Here is a 20,471-nt window from a genome sequence, read left to right on the forward strand (position 1 = left end):
CTCTCTCCTTCCCTCTGCCCCTCCCCCTCCCTCTCTTAAAAAAAAATCAAGGGAATACTTATACAGCAGAAATTAAATTTAGAAAAATGTGGTGGAAAGAAATACATTCACAAAAGTAAGAGACACTGTAAAATTATAAAACATTTAATGAAAGAAATAAAAGTAGTCCTGAAAAAAAGACAAGGATATTCCATTTTAGTAACCAGAAGACTTGACATCACAAAGACTTAAACAGAAAAAACAAAACTTTACAATTTTTGTATAGCCAAATATATAACCTCAGAGCTGGGAAAGATTTCATAAACATGACATAAGAAGGACAAACCATAAAGGAAGCTATTAATGAATGCATTAAAATCAATTCTTCTGTGCATCAAAAGACACCTCACAGAATGTAAGATGTTTGCAAAGCCTTTAGCTGGCAAATGATCTAGAATATTTTAGGAACATATACACATATATAAAAAAAGGTTAGGGGTGCCTGGGTGGCTCAGTCAGTTAATCTTCTGCCTTCGGCTCAGGTCATGATCCCAGGGTCCTGGGATCAAGCCCCGCATTGGGCTTCCTGCTCAGTGGGGAACTTGCTTCTCCCACTCCCCCTGCTTGTGCTCTCTCTCTGTCAAATAAATACATAAAATCTTAAAAAAAAAAAAAAAAGGCTAACAACCCGATTAGAAAAATTAAAATTAAAAATGTATATGCATGCAATTCACAGAAGAGAAAATCTGAATGGTTAAGAATCACTACTAAATTCTACTCCTGAAACCAGTATTACACTATATGTTAACTAACTAGAATTACTTATTTATTTATTTATTTAGAGCATGCACAAGTCGGGGGCTGGGAGGCAGAGGGAGAGGGAGAGAGAGAATCTTAAGCAGGCTTCATGCCCAGCACGGAGCCCAAAGTGGGGCTCAATCTCACGATGCTGAGATCATGACCTGAGCAGAAATTAGGAGTCAGTTTCTTAGCTGACTGAGCCGTCCAGGCACCCGTCTTTCTTTTGACCTAACTAGAATTTAAATAAAAACTAAAAAAAAAAAAGAAGAAGAAGAAGAAGAATCATGCCTATCTTCACTAGTTAGGAGGGAAATGCAATGAAAACAAGACGCCACTTTTTATCTATCACGTTGGCAAATTTTTAAAAGTCTGATGATTCCAAATGTGAATGTGAAGAAAATGGTACTGAGGGAGTGCAAATTGGCACAGACATTTTAAATGAGCGATTTGCCTGGGTCTAGTGAAACTGAAGATGTTTAGATCGTATGATCTTGCTGTTAGTGAGGGCATGCTTCCTCCTCACTTTAGGTACCTCCTTTCACACCGAGGGAGTCCCATTAGTGTAGCACTTTTGGCCTGTCTCTGCTCCTTTACTTACTCTTCTCCAGGGGAGAGAAGTAATTGATTTTTATTGGTGAGTGTGGAAGCAGGACTGAGTTGGTGAAATCCAGCCCTTCCACCTTTCCTTCCTCTTAGGAGGCTAGGATGAGGTTGAGCACCTGTCTTCCTGTACTCCTCTGGGATGTAAGTTTTACTGTCCAATGTTGCTTGTGACTTGAGTGGGGATAAATTTGGTTTTAGAAAGAGAAAATATACCTGGCTGCTGATATAAACACATTCTCTAGTGTCAGCTTTATGTCTTAATATCTTTCTTATTTTTTTCCTTATTCTTACAATGAAAAAACCAAAAACCTCTTGATTGATAACCTGAGTGAGGAAAGGAGATGCTATTGAATTGGAAGCTCCTCAATACCCAACACCTGTCATTCTACTTCTATGTAGATGCGCTAGAGAAATAATCACACCATGCCAGGAGGGCTGCTTAAATCCAACACAGAAAGCCTCAACACTCATGCCCTCCTCTACTGCTTTTTGAGCTGCTGTACCTTCTTTCCAAGGAGTCTCTCTTCAGTTATTCCTTTTTGCATGATTTGAAACCTCTGCCTGGTCCTCCCCTTAAATGCAGACTCTGCTCCCACCATTATGCTTCAGCACAGTCTGGTGCTGTAGAAACTGATCTTTGCCAGGCGTCCCTGCTGAGATCTTGCCTTTCATTTGTTCCTTCTGGATCCATGGTACCCTCTTGACTGCCCTGAACCTGCCCCTTGCTTCCCTGTGACCCAACAGCTCTTGTGATTTCTCTTGATTTTACCACACTGGCCGGGCCTTACCTGCCTTGACCCACTGCTTCTTAGGTAGCTGCCTTGAAAGGCAACTTGGATAGCATTTGGCCCCAGCATCCAATGCTGAAAGGAAACTGCCTGCTTTTGATAAACAAGAAGTCCTCATAATCTCAGCCTAGACCAGAAACGCTTCTAAATGAGCTCATGTCTTTTAAAAAACAAGCCATTTTAAAAGAAATACGTATTAGACACCGAATGTGACTTTTAAAATAGTCCTTTAAAAATACAAGTAATATTTATTATGTAAAATATGGAATACAGACAAACAAAAAGAAGGTAATAAGGGCTTGCAGTCCCACCACTGAGAGATGCCTACTAACATGTTGGTATGTATCCTCTTTGGTCTTCTGTCTCTCTTCACGTGCTATGAAAATCATTATGTATATACACACACACACAGACACACAGACACATACATATACATACATACATACATACATACATACACACACAGATTTTTTTTTACCAAATATGCTAGATTCTATATGATGTTTCCCCATTTAATGATATGTGATGGCTATCTTTCCATGTCATTATATATTTCCTCTATGACATTTTTAATGGCTGCATAGTATCTACTGTGCAACTACTAAGATATAATTTAGCCATTCTTCAATTGTTGGACGTGCACATTGTTTGCATTTATTTTTACTATTAGAAATAATTATGTAATTAATCTGCGGCTATATCTTTGTGTTGTTCTCTGATAATTTCCTGAGTGTCAGTTCCTAGGAATGAAAACACTGGGTCAAAGAATATGCATTTTGAAGGCCTTTGAGATGTATGGTCAGACTGACTTTGAAAAAGTTTGCACAAATATCCACACTAGCCAGCTCACAAGAGAAAGCCTGCTTCTGGGAACTCTTGTCACACTGGGTATTATCTGTCTTACAAATCTTTAACAATCTGTTAGAAAAAAATGATATTTCATTCTTGCTTTAATTTATATTCTGTTTATTGGCCACTTGTATTTCTTTTTCTGTGTGTTGCCTTTTTGTGTCCTCTACCCATTTTTCTATTAGTGTGTTTGTCTTTGTCACATTGATTTGTATCATTTTCTGAGATTTTTTTTTAAGGTAGAGATATGAAGTGGCTTCACTGCAGCCATCATAGGTAATTTTAGTTATAATCAGGAGTAGAATCTTTTGCTCATTTATTATTTCAGCATCAGTGTAAGTCTCCATTGGAGCCTGAGGCAGGATAGATATATTTGAGAGCCTGAAAGTAAGTCCCAGGAAAGTTCAGTGGCTTACCCAGTACCACTGTGAACTTCCGTGGCTGATCTAAGTTGTGACATCCATGTTCCCAAATATTGTCATGTTAAATTACTAATCTCATATTCCAAAGGGATCCAGAGGAGAAATAGTAAAAATACCTCTCTTCATGCCAATGTATTTAGATTCAAATAAATCCAGAAACTCAGTTTTACATAGGCTATTTAATAACTGACTGGGCAAGGTAAGACAAACATTTTGTCACTTTCTTCACTTTGTCACTTTATTCCTTGTCACACAAACCTCTGGGGGCTCTCCACCGTACCCAGGCATTTTCAGACCCCAACTTTTCATTCAAGACCCTCAATAATCTGCTTCAGCAAAGCTACGTGCTGTTCTCTCTCCATTGTGCCAAATGTACTCCATCCAGATTGGTCTCCTCAGTGATCCCAAGTATGTCCCTCTCTGTAGCAATCCCTGTGATGTTACTGTTCTCCACATCTCCAATACTCTTCCTCCTCCCCTTTCTTGTGCCTATATAAGTACATCCTGTCCTCCAGCATCCAGATAGAGAGCCACTTCCACAGAGCCTCCGTATCTCAGCTTTTATAGATCCTTTCCTTCTCACATATCTTAAAGTCTGACTACACACTCTGTTACTTTAGTTTTTCCTGTCCTATCCTATCTCTTAGGGCTACATGTGGTTTTGTCTTGAGGGTTGGGACAGAACCTGAGTACATCTTGTCTGTGGGTATGGGATAACCCAGAGCAGAGGCTTATAAATTGGTAGGTGTTCATTGGTATTTGTGGATTCTACCATTTCAGTGAAATATATATTAAGCACTTACTGTGTGCTTCTACTTTACTAAGTGCTGAAAAGTTTGTGACTTTAAGGAAGTCATGGTCCCTTGGGGGAGGTAGACCTAGGCTCTAAACCTGTCTCTGCCAAAAACTTAATAGCTTACCTTGGGCGTTTCATTCATTCTACAAGCCTTTATATGTCAGGCAGTGTGCTTGGCATGGGGAATACAGAGATGCATGGTATCAGGTTCTGTACTCCAAAAGCATATATGTGCACAGCTCCTTATAACACAATATGGTAAGTACAATAGTGAACACACTCGCAGAGTGCTATGGGAGTGGAAGGGAAAGTCACACTTAAGGGCTTATCAGACAGCAAGCACTCTCTATTTAAATGCTTTCAGCTTGGGGGCTCAGTTAAGCAGCTGCCTTCGGCTCAGGTCATGATCCCAGGGTCCCGGGATCGAGCCCCGCATCGGGCTCCCTGCTCAGCGGGAAACCTGCTTCTCCCTCTCCCTCTGCCTGTAGCTCTGCCTACTTGTACTCTATCTCTCTGTCAAATAAATAAAATCATTAAAAAAATAAATGCTTTCAGCTTGGATAGGGGTGGGACATGGGGAGTTTAAGGGAGAGTTTTGAGGAAGGTGGACATTTAAAGTGGGTATGTTGGTTATAGACCTAGCAGGTAGAGGGAGAGAGAAAGCATAACTGATCAGAATATGTTACAGGAGCTGGGGGTGGGTGTCTATGTGTGTCTTGTGTGTATATTTTGGGAGGAGGTGAGAGAGTAGGAGAGCTCTGAGAGATAGGTTAGAAATGGATTACAAAGGGCTTTGAATGCCATGCTAAGGAATTAGAGGAAAGAGAGAAAGTTTTGCAACATTAACTGTGTGGAATGAGAAAGGAAATGATAAGTAGGAGTGAATAAAAAGGGATGTACTCTTTAAGAAATTTAAATACAAGGGGAACTGCCTCTTATAAGTACCTGTGTGGTGTGTGTATGTAAAGGAGCTTGGTAAACTGTAAAGTCTTGCAGTTGCAATGTCCTTGTTGTTCCTTCAGTGAAAAACACGTGGTCCCTATCCCCAGTTCAAAAATTTCTCCCCAATTTTTTAATATGTCAGTTCTTAACATGTTAACAACAGGGATTCATTCCTTGGAGAAAAGCATTCCCCTCTCTCCAGCATCCTTCTTTCAAAATAGGAATACCTCTGGGGTAGCAAACACATTAAGCCCCTCACCCTTCAGTGTGAATCAAAGTTTTAGCTCTGCTTTTTCTTGAGGGGTGGCAAAGAACAACATGAGGGGAGAGAGCCCTGGAGGGCAGAGACTATAGAGCTTTCCCTGCCATAGGAGTAAATATGGATAGACAGCAGCTCAAACACACAAACCAAGACAACAGCAACTAATTTGCTGAAGCACCTACTATGTGCCAGGAACTCTGCTAAGTATATATACTTGATCTTTTATTTTAAAAACTACAAACACACACACACACACACACACAGAGTGCAAAGTGAGTATGAACATCATTCTCATCTTACAGATGAAGAAACTCGGGCATGTAGAAAGGTTGAGTCACTTGCTCAGGACACATGGCTACTAAGGGGCCAATCCAGGATTAGAATACAAAATTCCCTGATTCCAAAGCCTATGTTTTTAACAACAATAGCAACATTATATTCCCCAAAAATCTTCCCTGATGCCAAATTGAAATTGCACTCATTTATTCCAGAGACCTTTTATCAGCAAGTACTTAATGAGCTTCTACTATGTCCCCAAACAGTGCTAGGTCCTACAGAAGCTTATAGTCCTAATGGGAGAGATTAGGCCAATCCACAGGAAATAGTAGAAAGAATCTAGGGTAGGGATGTTTTACATGTGGTTTGTATGTCTCCACTCCACTCTTTCATGCTCATCACTAGATGTGGATAGACTATCACTTTATTCATTTCCATTAAGCCTGGACTCAGATTAAGAATCCTCAACATATATCTGCAATCACAGCTGATTAGAGTTGGTGTGCAAGATGAAACCTACTTTAATTTCCTTTTCTGGGAGGACAGAGGGAAAGAAGTTCATGAGGGACTGGCACTGTGAGATGGTGTAGATTTAAATTGGGAAAGAAGAGAGTGTCTTTGGGGAGATTATTTTGAGTGGATGCCCAGAAATGAGAGCGTTTGTTGCATTCAAGCATTGTGGAGCTCCTCACAAATTAGAATGGTGAGTGCCCATGTGTACAGTGGCAGGCAACATGGTTACAAAGATAGAGAGGAGTCATATTATGAAAGCTATCAAAGATTATGCAACTATCAACAAAATGAAAAGGCAATCTACTGAATGGGAGAAAATATTTGCAAATCATATATCTGATAAGGGGCTAAAATCCACAGTATATAGAGAACTAATACACATTAATAGAAAAAAAGAAAAAACCCACAAAAACAGTCTGATTAAAAAGAGGCAGAGGATCTGAATGCACATATTTTCAAAGAAGACACACATGTGCAAGAGACACCTGAAAAGGTGCTCAACATCACTCATCATTAAGGAAATACAAATCAAAACAACAATGAGATATCACATCACACCTGTTAGAATGGCTATTATCAAAAAGACAAGAAATAACAAGTGCTGGGAAGGGCATGGAGAAAGGGAATCTTCATGCACTGTGGTGGGAAGGTAAATTGGTGTAGCCATTATGGAAAACATTATGGAGGTTTCTCAAAAAATGAAAAATATAACCCCTATATGATCTGGCAATCCTACTTCTGAGTATTCATCTGAAGAAGATTAACTCAAAAGATATATACATCCCCATGTTCTTTGAAGCATTATTTATAATAGCTGAGATATGGAAGCAACCAAAGTGTTCATTGATGGATCAGTGGATCAAGAAAGTATGGTGTATATATACAATGGAATATCATTTAGCCATAAAGAGAATGAAATCCTGTCATTTGCAACAACATGGATGGACCTTGAGGGCATCATGCTAAGTGAAATAAGTCAGACAGAGAAAGACAAATACTGTATGAACTCACTATTTTTTAAAGATTTATTTATTTATTTTTAGAGAGAGAGGGAGATTGAGCAGGGGGAGGGGCAGAGGGAGAGAAAGAATCCTGAAGCAGACTCCTTGCTGAGCGTGGAGCCTGATGCAGGGCTCGATCCCAGGACCCTGAGATCATGACCTGAGCCGAAATCAAGAGTTGGCCGCTTAACCAACTGAGTCACCCAGGCACCCCTGTATGATCTCACTTCTATGTGGAATCTAAAAAGCTACAACAACAACAACAACAACAAACAAGCTCATAGATACAGAGAACAGATTGGTGGTTGCCAGAGGTGGGGGGGGGTTGGAGTGGGTAAAATGGGTAAAGAGGGTTAAAAAGTACAAACTTCTAGTTATAAAATCGATGTCATGGGGGTGTAATGTACAGCATGGAGACTGTGGTTAAATACTGTATTGAATATTTGAAGGTTGCTAAGAGAGTAAATCTTAAAAGTTCTCATTACAAGAAAAAAATTGTGTAACTATGTACAGTGATGGATGTTAACTAGACTTATTGTGGTGATCATTTTGCAATATGTACATGTATTGAATCATTATGCTGTACACCTGAGACTAATATAGTGGTGTTTGTCAATTATGCCTCAGTAAAAAAAGGAGGGGAAAAGAAAACTATGCACATTTAGACTTGGTATTTCTGGCAGTAAATGTGTTAGACCTTGATGACTTCAGAGAAATAACATGCTGAAAAGGTGCTTTAAGGAATATCAGGCTGGTACAATGAATTAAGGTTGAATTAGTCTGGAATCAGAGAGCATTGGTCTAATAAATGTGGAAGGAAAAACTGACATGATTCACTAACTGGAAAAGGATAAGTAAGTGTCATGTGTGTGTGAAAAGGGTGACCCTAGGCTCTGGTTTAAACCAGTTATCTTGGCATTATTTTTAATAACTCCCCCTTTTGCTCTCAAGTGTCCTGATTTGGATGACAAATTTTATGTTCACCATGGTTTTGACCCTAGAGGACTAGGAGAACGGAGTACCAATGACAGAGATAAATACCTAAGAGAAGGTGATTTTTGTGTGGTGGGGAATGTTATGATGACTTGATATGCTGAGCTGCAGGGAATAGTGAGATATGCCCAGTCGACTGGATCCAAGAGGCAAAGATTACCCTTCAGTCTCTGACTCTATGTAAACCCCAACAGAAACTAAAATTAACATTTTGCTTCATTTGCCAAACCTTATTCTTGCCTGGTCTCTTCACTCTTAATTGCAAATTCATGGTCTCCTCTTAATGTTAATTTGATAATTTTCATGGAGAGAGAGAGTGGCTTCTAAAGAGAAACCAAGCAGCCAAACAGCAAATCTGAGACTCTCCTCTACTACACCCAGTCACTTACTAGTTATGTAATTCATGCCTACCATGAACCCAACATCATGCTAGTCACTATTGGGGGAAACAAAATAAGCAGAAGACAAGCTCCTCACTGTCAATGATTTTAAACCTTGTTAATGGCTTATAGTGCAATATTTCAATCAGTTTAATTGATCTTTGCATTTTAGATTTAGAGACTAAATACAAATTGTGAGTGTGACATTTCTGTTGTCACCTAAAACTTGAAAATGTAAGTAATAAAAAGGTTATCCATCCCTCTAAACCTGGTCCTGCACTTCTGCTACTCTGACATTAGGTAGTTGGTATATACCTTGATTCATTGGTCTAGGGTATTTGAACAACAAGCATGTGCTCTTTGAGGTCCAGTTATAGCTATTATTTGTTACAGCTTTCCTTTACAGTATCTGTGCCTATGTCTTATCTCTAGTAATAGATCTTAAAATAACTAAACATAGCACAAACGAATATGTTAATTCTTCAGAACAAGTACTAAACATGGAGATACAATATGGTTCCTTATTAATCCTTAACCATTATGAGTTATAACTTAATCTACCCTGAAGCTTGCCCTAGACATCGATGAGATTTAGAATCTATGCTGAATCCTATCTTCAAGTTAATTCATATGTAAGATTGTTGGAACTTCAGTGCTGGAATCTTACAATGGTGGAGTTTCAAAAGCAACTAGAGTATTTCTGCCTAAAGAATCATTACCCAGCTTGTTGTCAAATGCATGCACTAACATTTCACCTTTCATTTCCCTCCTTTCTATGGGCCAAAGAAGACAGAATGAGGGACAGCCTGATTGATGTGGCTCAGAGCACCATGAGGCCTTGTGCTTGCCAGGATTACTCTGCCAGGTTGCTGTTCTCTCTCTCTCTTTTTTTTTATTTTGAGGAAAAATCCATTTGAATGTCCCCCCGCCTTTCTGATTAACACCTTTTCTTCCACATGCAAACCGTGACTTGCTCGGATCATGCCCTTATAACCAGCAACTTTTATAATTAGCTTCAACAGGATAGATTTTTAGAAATAACTTGTATTTCTTCTAATTAAATGTAATTACATTTGCTGTTTAGAAAAGAAGGTTTTGGAAAGAAATTTTAGACAATTACATCACAGGCATATGATCTGCAGTTAACCAAATCAATCTGGTTTAACAATAATAATAACAAAACATTACATCAAAAACTGGGGAGGGTATGTGCTCTGGTAAGCGCTGTGAATTGTGCAAGACTGTTGAATCTCAGATCTGTACCTCTGAAACAAATAATGCAATATATGTTAAGAAAAAAAAGAAGAAGAAGAAGAAGGTAGCGGGAGGGGAAGAATGAAGCGGGGGAAATCGGAGGGGTAGACGAACCATGAGAGACGATGGACTCTGAAAAACAAACAGGGTTCTAGAGGGGAGGGGGGTGGGAGGATGGGTTAGCCTGGTGGTGGGTATTGAGGAGGGCACATTCTGCATGGAGCACTGGGTGTTATGCACAAACAATGAATCATGGAACACTTCATCTAAAACTAATGATGTAATATATGGGCATTAATATAAGAATAAAAAAAAAAACTAATGATGTACTGTATGGTGACTAACATAACATATTTAAAAAAATTAATCCAAAGAAATAATAATAACAAAACAACAATAATATTACACTATATGTTAACTAACTGGAATTCAAATAGAAACTCAAAACAACAACAATTAAAACTGTATGAAAAAATTATTTTGCTTTGAATCAATCTTGATTGAAGAGAATCATTCTGAGGCAACAAACTGCCCTCCAAGGAGGCAGGTTTTCTGCTTGTAACATCTAGGAAAACTCTCCTTTCCATTTTTTCCCACTCTTCTCTTTAGTGGATTGGTTTTGGGGATGGGTATCATAGGGACAGTGTTTGCATGATTGGATCTAAAACTGATAACTGTCAATCATTTTCCAATTGAAAAAACATTGGCCTGGTAACATTTTCCCATTGAGGAGAGGAGAAATGATCTGCCTGACATCATTAGTGATAGAATTTGGTTTAGAAACTCCTGCCCACAGTACTTTCTACTATACTATTTTCTAGCTGGTTAAGCTGAAATAGTTCTTTAGATAAAATTATATGGGAGAGACGGGGCACAGTTGGTTGGGCCTCCAACACTTGGTTTCTGCTTGGGTCATAATCTCAGGGTTGTGATCCCAGAGTTGTGATTTCAGGGTTGTGGGATCAAGCCCCGAGTCAGGCTCCATGCTCGATGTGGTCTGCTTGAGATCCTCTCTCCTTTTCCCTCTGCCCTTCCCACTTGTGCTCTCTCTCTCTTTCTCTCTCATATGAATAAATCTTTTTAAAAAATTTATGGGAGAGGGTAAACCTCAGGGCAAAAAGTGACTTTAGTACTTATCTACTAGGAGACCTTTATTATAGTTAATTGTCATTGATTCCATCTCGGAAATATATGGATTCATTTCATGTCCTTTGCCATCCGAAGTAGACAAGCCTCCCCAGAATGTAGTTTATTCAGGAATTTCTGCCGCCGATTTTGTTCCAATTTTCTTAGTATTTTCTACTTCAGAGGAGTGTAAGGAGACAGAGTTTCATCTTGAAAAGTCAGAAGAATTTATTACTATTATTGTCATACCAGGGAAAGGAGATGAATTTATTTAGCGGCATCTGAAAATAGAATTCCCTCAACGTTGACGCCCGCTGCTGATGCTAAATGATGAATACTAAGCACCTGGCACACACTTTACACTTCTCTTCATTTATCTGTTCTTTATATTCCCGTGCTTTAAGATGCACGGAACACATTTTCACTGTGTTCTACTCTTGGTCAGGAGCCAGGCAGTAGATGTCATTGATTATTTGTTGAGCATCCATAGCACATGGGGAACTGTACAAAGCACAACATGAAATTGTAGAAAGAACACAAGTGTGTAGAATCCAGCCAGAAACCCTGCATTTGAATATTGGCTCTGTCAAATTCCTGGCTTTGTGACCTTGGGCAAATCAGTTACCTTTCCCGGGATTCACCATCCTTAACTCTGTGAAATGGGAGTAATAATAGCAGTCCTGTGTACCTTAGAGGGTTGACGTGAGGTTCCAATGTGTTGTTCCTTGGGCCAGAGTTTTGCAAACCTGTGTTTCAGCGTGCTGCAGCAAGGGGTGGCCCTTACCATAGGTAGAGTGAGCAGCATCTTCCTCACTTCACAAAGTACCTCCCAACATTCTACCGAGGAACCTTTGAGGCCTCCATTTCTTTTCCTTGAGGATAAAGCCTTTTACAGCACAACCAGAAACTGCTTCCAATGATGGGCACATTTGGAGTGGAAAGTGTGTGCTTGAACTCTGGAGTCAGACCCACTCAAGTACTAACTGTGTGATCTTGGCAAAGAAACATAAGCCCTGTGAGCCTCAATTTCTTCATTTGTAGATTGGAGATGAATAATAATAGCTACTCTTAAAGACTTCTTTTCATTTTTTTGAGAGAGAAAGAGAGAGAGGGAAGGAGAGAGAGCATGAGTGGGGGGAGGAGCAGAGAGAGAGAGGGACAAGCAGACTCCGTGCTGAGCAGGGAGTTCAACATGGGGGTCGATCCCACGACCCGGAGATCAAGACCTGAGCTGAGATCAAGAGTCAGAGGCTTAACTGACTGAGCCACTCTGGTCCCCCAATAGTACCTACTTTTATAGGGTTATTGGGAGGTTTAAATGAGATGAAATATGAAAAGCACCTAGTGGACAGTAGGCTTTCACTAAATGGTTAGTTCCTTTTGAAAACTTGGGGTAGGGTGGATGTCTCCAATGCTCACCCACTCTTAAGTGTTAATCCATTAATTCACGGCTGGCAGGAATTGCATGAGCCTTTGGGAATAGGGCAGCTAGTTTACTTTCTCTGCAGTCATGGGAGATAGTTTAGTGAAGGATATAAAAGTAACATGCATCCTTTTGAAACCTCAGTCATCTCATTGGCAAAAATCGGGCTAAGTTTTATAATTAAGGAAACTCAGGTGTGGGGGTCGGGGGCGGAGTGATTTGTCCATGGGAAGCCAATTAGTAAGTGGTGGAGCTGGAATGAAACCAGGCAGTCTGATCCAAAGCCTGTGTGATTTCCACTGATTGCAAGCAGCCTCATGCGGCTAGAGTTTCATGGTACTTCTTGAGGTAGCTGATGGGAAGAGAGGTGTGTGGGAGACCCTCCCTGCAGGCATCCCAGTCCCTGACCTCCAGTACTGACCTCTACTTAGGGTCCTTCCTGGAATTGGTGGTTTGACCTTAGCTGCCTTTCCCTCCATAACTATCCTGCTGAAGTTCCCAATGGCTGTTGAGTTTTTGGCTGAGGAAAAAACAAACTCTTTTCTGGAAAAAGTATTAGGTAAGTCAAATCTCTCTGCGCCAGTCAGTTGCTAAGACCATAGAATAACGGGATAGGTAAGTCCTGTTTCTCTCTGGCTTCCCCTCATACTTGCCAGCTTTTGACTGCTCACAGATGGCCCAGCAGGGCATAGAGAGGACATGTCACTCTGGTAGCTGTTGGCTATGCCTGTTGCCCAGAGGGGACTGAATCCCGCTATCTTTATCTAAATCCAAAAATCTGTCTATAATCTGCTTCCAGCCTGCCTTTTCCTGTTGGGATAGTCCCCCTCAATTCTGACTCTGGCCTGGTTCCTGGCTTCCTGTCTGTTTCCTTACAACCGCTTCTCAAAGGCTCACCCTCCTCACTCACCTCAGGGTGCCTTCCTCAATTAGCTCATTTCCTGACCACAGCAATTTGGTTGTAGGCTACCTCATACTGTGGGGTCTCCTGAAAAGAGCAAGGCCCACCTGTTTTTCCTGCCTGATCTCCTGTTAGTCCTTATAAACAGCTTCATTTCCAGCCAGGCTCCCCTGCCTATTGCCAGGCCACATTTCTTCCTGTCACTGGCATTGTTCAGGCTGTGTGTCTGTCCCTTCCCATTATCCACAACAGCAGTGCCTTCTTCCTCTCTGCCTTATTCTACTGCATTCATTTTTCAGGTACCTGACCAGATACTGCCCCATATATGGTGACTATGTCTCATACTGGGATCATAGAGATTGTTCCTTTTTCAAAGAATCAGAGCCCATATACCGTATTTCTGTCATTCTAAGGTGCACGATTGCTTTTAAAAACAGTTTTTCAGAAAATAAAATGAAACACTATATGAAATGCATATAATAACTGTAAGACAGCCTTTATTTTCAGAAGCATTAAAATGCTAAAAGAAATACACAGGACTTAGTCTTGAGAAAATACAGTAGCTTGCACCATCTTATCCAACACTTGTTTATAGATTGGCATGAATTATCCTTTGTCTACTGTTAGTGTGTCTTGTCTCTGCAACTAAGTGGTCCATTCATTGAAGGAAAGGACTTCTTTTTCTTCTTGTTTTTTCTTTTCTAATCCTCTCTTCATATCCCACCTCCATTCCTCCCTCCTCCCTGGCTCTGAGAGCAAAGCTAGGCACATGGGTAGGCCCCGGCAAGTCCTTGGGGGAATTGGATTGATTGAACCCACTCAACTTGAATCACCTGTCTCCTGCTGGACCAATCCCAGTATGAAATCCCATTCCCTACTGACAGAGACCACTGGTTTAAATCCGCTCTCTTTTATTTTTAATACTGTTGGCTGTAGTTTATTTGCTGTAGTTTTCATTGCTTCGGTTTTGAATTCCTATCACATTCCTATTACTTTGGCTTTCTATTCCTTCTGCAGTCAGGTAACAGCCAAGGAAGGCCTGAATGAGCTGTCACTATAACAATTTCCTTTCTCAGTCTTTAGGTGCTCTTCCAGCCCCCAGATCATTGGATCCTGCAGGTGTAATGCCAGGGACTTCCTAAGGATTTTATTACTGTCAAGGAATGCCAGCATTATGGCATTTTGCCTCCCACTCCAATGCCATTAATGGAGAATATATTCATTAGAAATGGAACATATGTTCATTAAAATCAATTCATATAGAAAAATGCAGCACGCTTCAGGAGGAAGGAGATTAAAGAGATTTGCAACCTGAGGAATAACTGACTTGTGGAAACCACCTCCATCCAAAGGATCAGCCCTTTCTTAAAAGCTCTAATGATTAATTAATATAATTAATTATATATTATAATTATATAAATATATAATATAATGTTCTTGACAAAAGCGCTGATGAGTAATGGCTTATAGATCCATATTATTCAGCAATGTCTTTCAGAGGTGCTACCCAATGAAAACACTCCAAGTGCCAGTGTAGCCTCTGGGTCCACTACCTGGGAATGTAAAGATAGGGTACAGTTGATTCTTTGGATATTTAATTCTTTCAGTTCTCTTTCTCATTTCCTATAAAATACCATATTCTTGAATGGCTTGAATTGGCAGGAGGAGCAAGGGTGGTGCACGTGCAGGAGACAGAACACTTTTTGTGTGTGTTGGCAAACTACCAACGACACAAGATCCAGTGAGTGCAGATGAATGAGAAGGCAGGGAAGAAGTAAGGGGTTAGTTTTCAGGACCTGCTGGAGGCAAGGTTCTGCTGAAGTTTTGTTTTGTTTTGTTTTGTTTTTGTTTGAGGTCCCAAGTGTCATTAAGTGTGGGTGAGGATGATTGCAGGCTAGAAGAGGTAAATAAGTAGGGATAAAGATGGACATTTGAAAAGAAAAACTTCCTGGATAAACTCAGAAGGAACACAGCAAGGGTTTCTCTCTCTCTCTCTCTCTCTTTTTTTTCTTTTTATCGGAGTATGGCTGACACACAATGTTACATCAGTTTCAGGGGTACAACGTAATTGTTATGCTCACCACAAGTGTAGCTACCATCTGTCACGATATGATGCTATTACGATACCACGGACTATATTCCCTATGCTGTGCCTTTTATTCCCATGACTCTTTTACTCAGATTAACTGCAGTGTGTGCTGGAAAGTGCTTTGTGGCCTAGAGAGGTGACATAGTGCTGTGCTTTACAAGCAGAACCCAGCAGTCAGGCTCTCTGGTTCTACCACTTATTACCTGGATTACCTGAGTAAATCTGTGTCTCAGTTTCTTTATCTGTAAAATGGGATAGTAAAAGTACCTATCCCATGAAGTTGTGTAAAGATTAAATGAGTTGATGTATGTGAAGTATGAACAGGGCTTGATACACAGTAATTGCTACATAAGCAATGTTGATTATCTTTTTTGTTTTATGATGACTTTCTGAGTCCATTCCTCTTTTACTGTGGCTGCTCATCTTCTGATTTTGGCTTGACAGGTATTCCCTACTCTGTTCTCTTACTTGATTTCTTTTGTCTAAAGGTAAACACATGGAAAGCCTCTATCTTTGTGTACCTCACATGAAATAATGAGATAAGACAAACTTCCTTAGAGCAAAAAATATACCACAGGCCATGAGTTTACAGGTGAATAGGTCAGACTGGTTTGAGCCAAATCCTGTGTCTACTTAGAGAGTCTTGGATCATTATGGTCAGTACCAAAAGGGGCAGATGCCCTTCTGTGTGTTAGATTTACATCTAACAAGGTGGATCTTCCAGTGACATACTTGAGGACTCCATTAGGTTTATTCAGTCTTCCATATCACCAGGAAAAGGGAAAATAGAGGAGTTAAAGTGACACAGGAGTGAACAATGGCACAGCAAAATGTTTTAATAGAATTTAGGAAAGTTTCTTCCTTCAGAATAAGGTTCCTCATTCTACATACATTGCTTCATCTATTGTTTTTACCTGACCTCTATAGGCACAAAAACTAAGCAGTCTGACCCTGAATTCAAGGACTTCCATTGTTTTTTTTGCAGAAACAATCTCATATTTATATCACTGACACTCTTCTTTCAGAGAGGGCTTGTTTGTTTGCTTAAAGAAATGCCTTTTTTTTTTTTTTTTTTAGTTCCTGCTACGTGTCTGCTACTATTTCTTTTGATCTTTATAACAACCTGTAAGGCACTGGTATTATCCTTATTTTACAGGAAAACTGAGTTTAAGTGAGGTTTGGATGTATCCAAGGTTGTGCAGTACTTTATTTGTTGTGGTGGCATTTTTCAAACTAGAAATAGCTTTAGTTCTATTATTTTTTATTATAGGAAAATGCATACTCAATGTTAAGGTAAATGAGAAGATACAGAAAGACCTGAAGAGATTTTATTTAAAAAAAATTAAAAGACTTATTTATTGATTTGAGAGAGAGTGCTCATGTGCAAGAGCATACACGGAGGGAAGGGCAGAGGGAGAGAATCTCAAGCAGACTCCCCACTGAGTGTGGAGCCCACACCCGGCTCCATCTTACAAACCCTGAGATCATGACCTGAGCTGAAATCACCAGTTGGACACTTAACCAACTGAGCCTCCCACCCAGGCGTCCCGACCTGAAGAAATTTTAAAAACATGAAAACAGCACTGTCGACATTTTGGTATATAGCCTTCCAAGACTGTTTCCCTTTATATATATGTCTATTTCTCTATCACTTCATTTGTGTTTGGGTAGTCTCCAAGATCTCAGCTCCTGTCTGATCAGGGCTGATCTGACTGACAGAAGTATTTTGGAAAGGTTCACCTATTTGTCCATAAGCCCATTTTTGCTCATGCATCTCTCTTGCATGCTGAGCAAAAGATTTATCAAGAGAGCTGAAATGGTTCTAAAAAGCTGGACACCAGTGCGCCTCGAGCGCCGTCACTGCACCTCACTGCGGTGGACTCTGCTTCTCTCCTGCACTTCCTCTCGCGCCTGACTCTCTCAAACTCTCTGAAAGGCAGCCTGAGCGTCTGACATCATAGCAGACCAGGAGACAAGAAGGGGTTACACATTGGATATAAGGCACAAAACCTTTGGCAGCCAGAATGTCAGTTTAGCTATCTTCAAGCTCAGGGCTTTCTAAACACCTGCACTGCAACTGTGGCATAAGTAAAAAAATGTTTCTGTGGGATCCTGGTGTAAAATGATGAGAGTTGTAGCACCCAGAGGCAGTCAGCATTGGGATTTTGAGGCTGAGGGATCCATATATAATCAATATATTGGCAGACCTGTAGCTCATTTGCGCACACTGAAGTGCTGGGGCAGACTAATTAGGGAGTACTGCTAGTTAACAGCCTTGTCCAGACTCTGCTCATTTAGCTCTCCTGGTTATGTCTCTTTTGACCTCTCCTGGTTCCAACTTCCACATGGCTTCTGGCAGATACTCTATCAGACAAAAATTGGCCTCAAGACTGTAATTAGATGGCTGATGACAGAATTTGGTTCCAAGAAAAAAGAGTGGGCGGGTAACAGGTGCTGCTAGAACATAAAGTGAGCCTGTGTAATCCCTGCTGCCCCTACAGAAACATCAGGCAGTTGCATCAGGAATTCTAGGAAAGTACCTGATCCTAAAATAATTTTTTAAAGTGTATTGTTTTTCTGATGTTTCACTTTTAGCAACAAATGATGATGGAGGATTATAGAAGATTTGAAAGGCTGTCTAGTGTGGTGGCAAAGAGTGTAATGCTCCGATCAGTCCTAGCTGGGTTCCAATTCCTCTCACTGGCTGTGTGGCCTTGGGCAAGTTACTTGGCCTCTCTGAGCCTCAGTTTTCTCATCTCTAAAATGAAGACGATAAAAGCAATTATGATTGTATGACTTCTGAGACATAAGGAAATGAGCAGCCTGCTCTTGAGAGAGCTTGAGGAGGCTTATGGTAGAGCCAGATTTCAGCTAAGCAGAGGAGTGTTATGTGAAGTTGACCATGTCAGAGAGTTTGCTTACCTTGAGATGCTGGTTCCAGAGAGCCCAATGGAAAGGTTGGAAGGATGATACAGGGAAAGGAAATACAGAGCAATCCTATGAGTGAGAGTGAATTGGGATTAAATGGGGGCATTTAGACATTTTGATATTTTCTCTATTGTACTTTTATTATAGGTGGTTGGGTGCGTGCCTTTCCTTCCTCACTAAAATAATAATGGTTTAATGCCTCTTTGTAACCCCATAGGGCCATGCACTTAGTATTCAATAGAGACTTGAATGATAAAAATATTATCTTATCTGATGATAGTCTAATGTTTTAAAGTCATCCTGAAGATACAAATCTGTCAAAGGAAAGCATCAAAATATTTAAATAGATTATACTCATGGATTTCCTTTATTTCTGTTTTTCATTATTACCAATCTCTCAGAGTACAGGTCAGGAGTGACTTCCCCCTTCCAAATAGCATGCCTTTCCAGCCTTTCTGTGGTTCAGTAATCTACTCTTAATTAGAGATTTCAGCACCTGGGCCTGGGGTAGAAGCGAGGCTCAGCACTCTGATGTTCCCAGTCTCCAGGGAAGCCTCACTTACTACTGGGTATGCCAGTGGCCATGCACTAGACCTCTGACTGACAGTTGCACAGCTTCCACTTGTTAGAAATCCAGGCTCTTATTTCTCTACCCATTGACTAAATCTCGATCACTTTTCCTATAAAGGGCCAGATAGTAAATATTTTAGGCTTTATGGGCCAAAGGGTCTCTGTTGCAACTCATCAACTCTCTTTGTAGTGCAAAAGCAGCCATAGACCATATGTAAGCAAATGGAAATGTTAAGTGTTCCAATAAAACTTTATTTACAAGACCAGGCAGCAGGCAAGATTTGGCCTGCAGGGTTGTAGTTTGCACACCCCTGGTCTAGAACATTCCATGTGTTTGTCACACTTTAGTTTAGTAACTCCAACATGGCTACCTGATAATATAGGTTTGTCATTCTTGATAGAGTCAGAGGCAGGGAATTCGTTCAGTGTGTCAGCCTGGATGCCTGACCATAATGCCTTTTCATGCCTGAGCACGCCCCTGCCACTGTGTTTATTATGGAGTCCTACTGAATTCTTGGTGGTTTCTTCTCCTTGATGCATTTCAGAAGCTCTGATTAGTGACTTTGGAGGCTCTGGGAAAGAGGCCATCAAATTCTTTTTTGTCCACCTAATCTCTACTTGGCACCTGTTCCCTTTCTTTTCTCTCATGCTTTTCCATTATCTGAAAGATGTCATTCCCCTTGCAATGTCCTTTTTGATTTTGCTGTTTAGCCAAACTCCTCTTGGCTGCACCATGCAGTGCAGACTAACCAGAATTTGCAATCAGACAAAAAAAAAAAAAAAAAAAGAGTCCCGAGTGAGCAGCTTTCCCCTAATGAGCTCGGCCTTGGCTTGGCCTCCTGATTAGATCTCACATTCTACCAAAAAGCTGTCTGTTAAATGCAATGTGAGATCCTAGATTGGACCCTGAAACAGTAGAAGGACATTAGTGGAAAAACTAGTGAAATCAAGTAATTTAGTTAATAGGACTGCACTAATGTTAATTTCTTTTGACAAATGTACCATGGTTATATAAAGATGTTACCATTAGAGGAAACTGAGGGAAGGGTATGTGGGAACTATCTTTACTACCTGTGCAACTTTTCTGTGAATCTAAAATCATTCCAAAATACATAGTTTATTTAAAAAAAAACAAAAAACAACTTGCCTTCTTAACTGATCTCCCAACCTCACCCCTCCCACTTTATTGTTAGGAATGGCATCTCATTTATGATTGCCGTGGCAATCTCATTTATGATAACATGTGCAAAGTACAAGCCTCCCTACCCCAACCCCAGTTTCCACATTAATTCCCTGGGATGACATAACATATACCAAGGATACTTCTGAAGTAGATAGGAACACAATTCTCATTGTATTTCTCTCCTCTGATTACATACTTAGAAAATAGGTCCTTAACACACACTGGGAGCAAAGAAAGTGTGAAGAGTCTCTTGAATTGTCAGTAGAGAAAAGAGTCCTCTTGGGTTCTTGGCCTACTGGGCATAAGTTAAAAGAGTTTGTTGGTAAAGAAAAAAGTGGTTGGTTAGATTGATCCCTCCCTGAGGAACAGATTCCTAGTATTCAATATTTTCTA

The sequence above is a fragment of the Mirounga leonina genome, unplaced genomic scaffold (genome assembly GCF_011800145.1).
Source record: "Mirounga leonina isolate KUSES-001 unplaced genomic scaffold, KU_Mleo_1.0 Mir_101664, whole genome shotgun sequence".
Taxonomy (NCBI): domain Eukaryota; kingdom Metazoa; phylum Chordata; class Mammalia; order Carnivora; family Phocidae; genus Mirounga; species Mirounga leonina.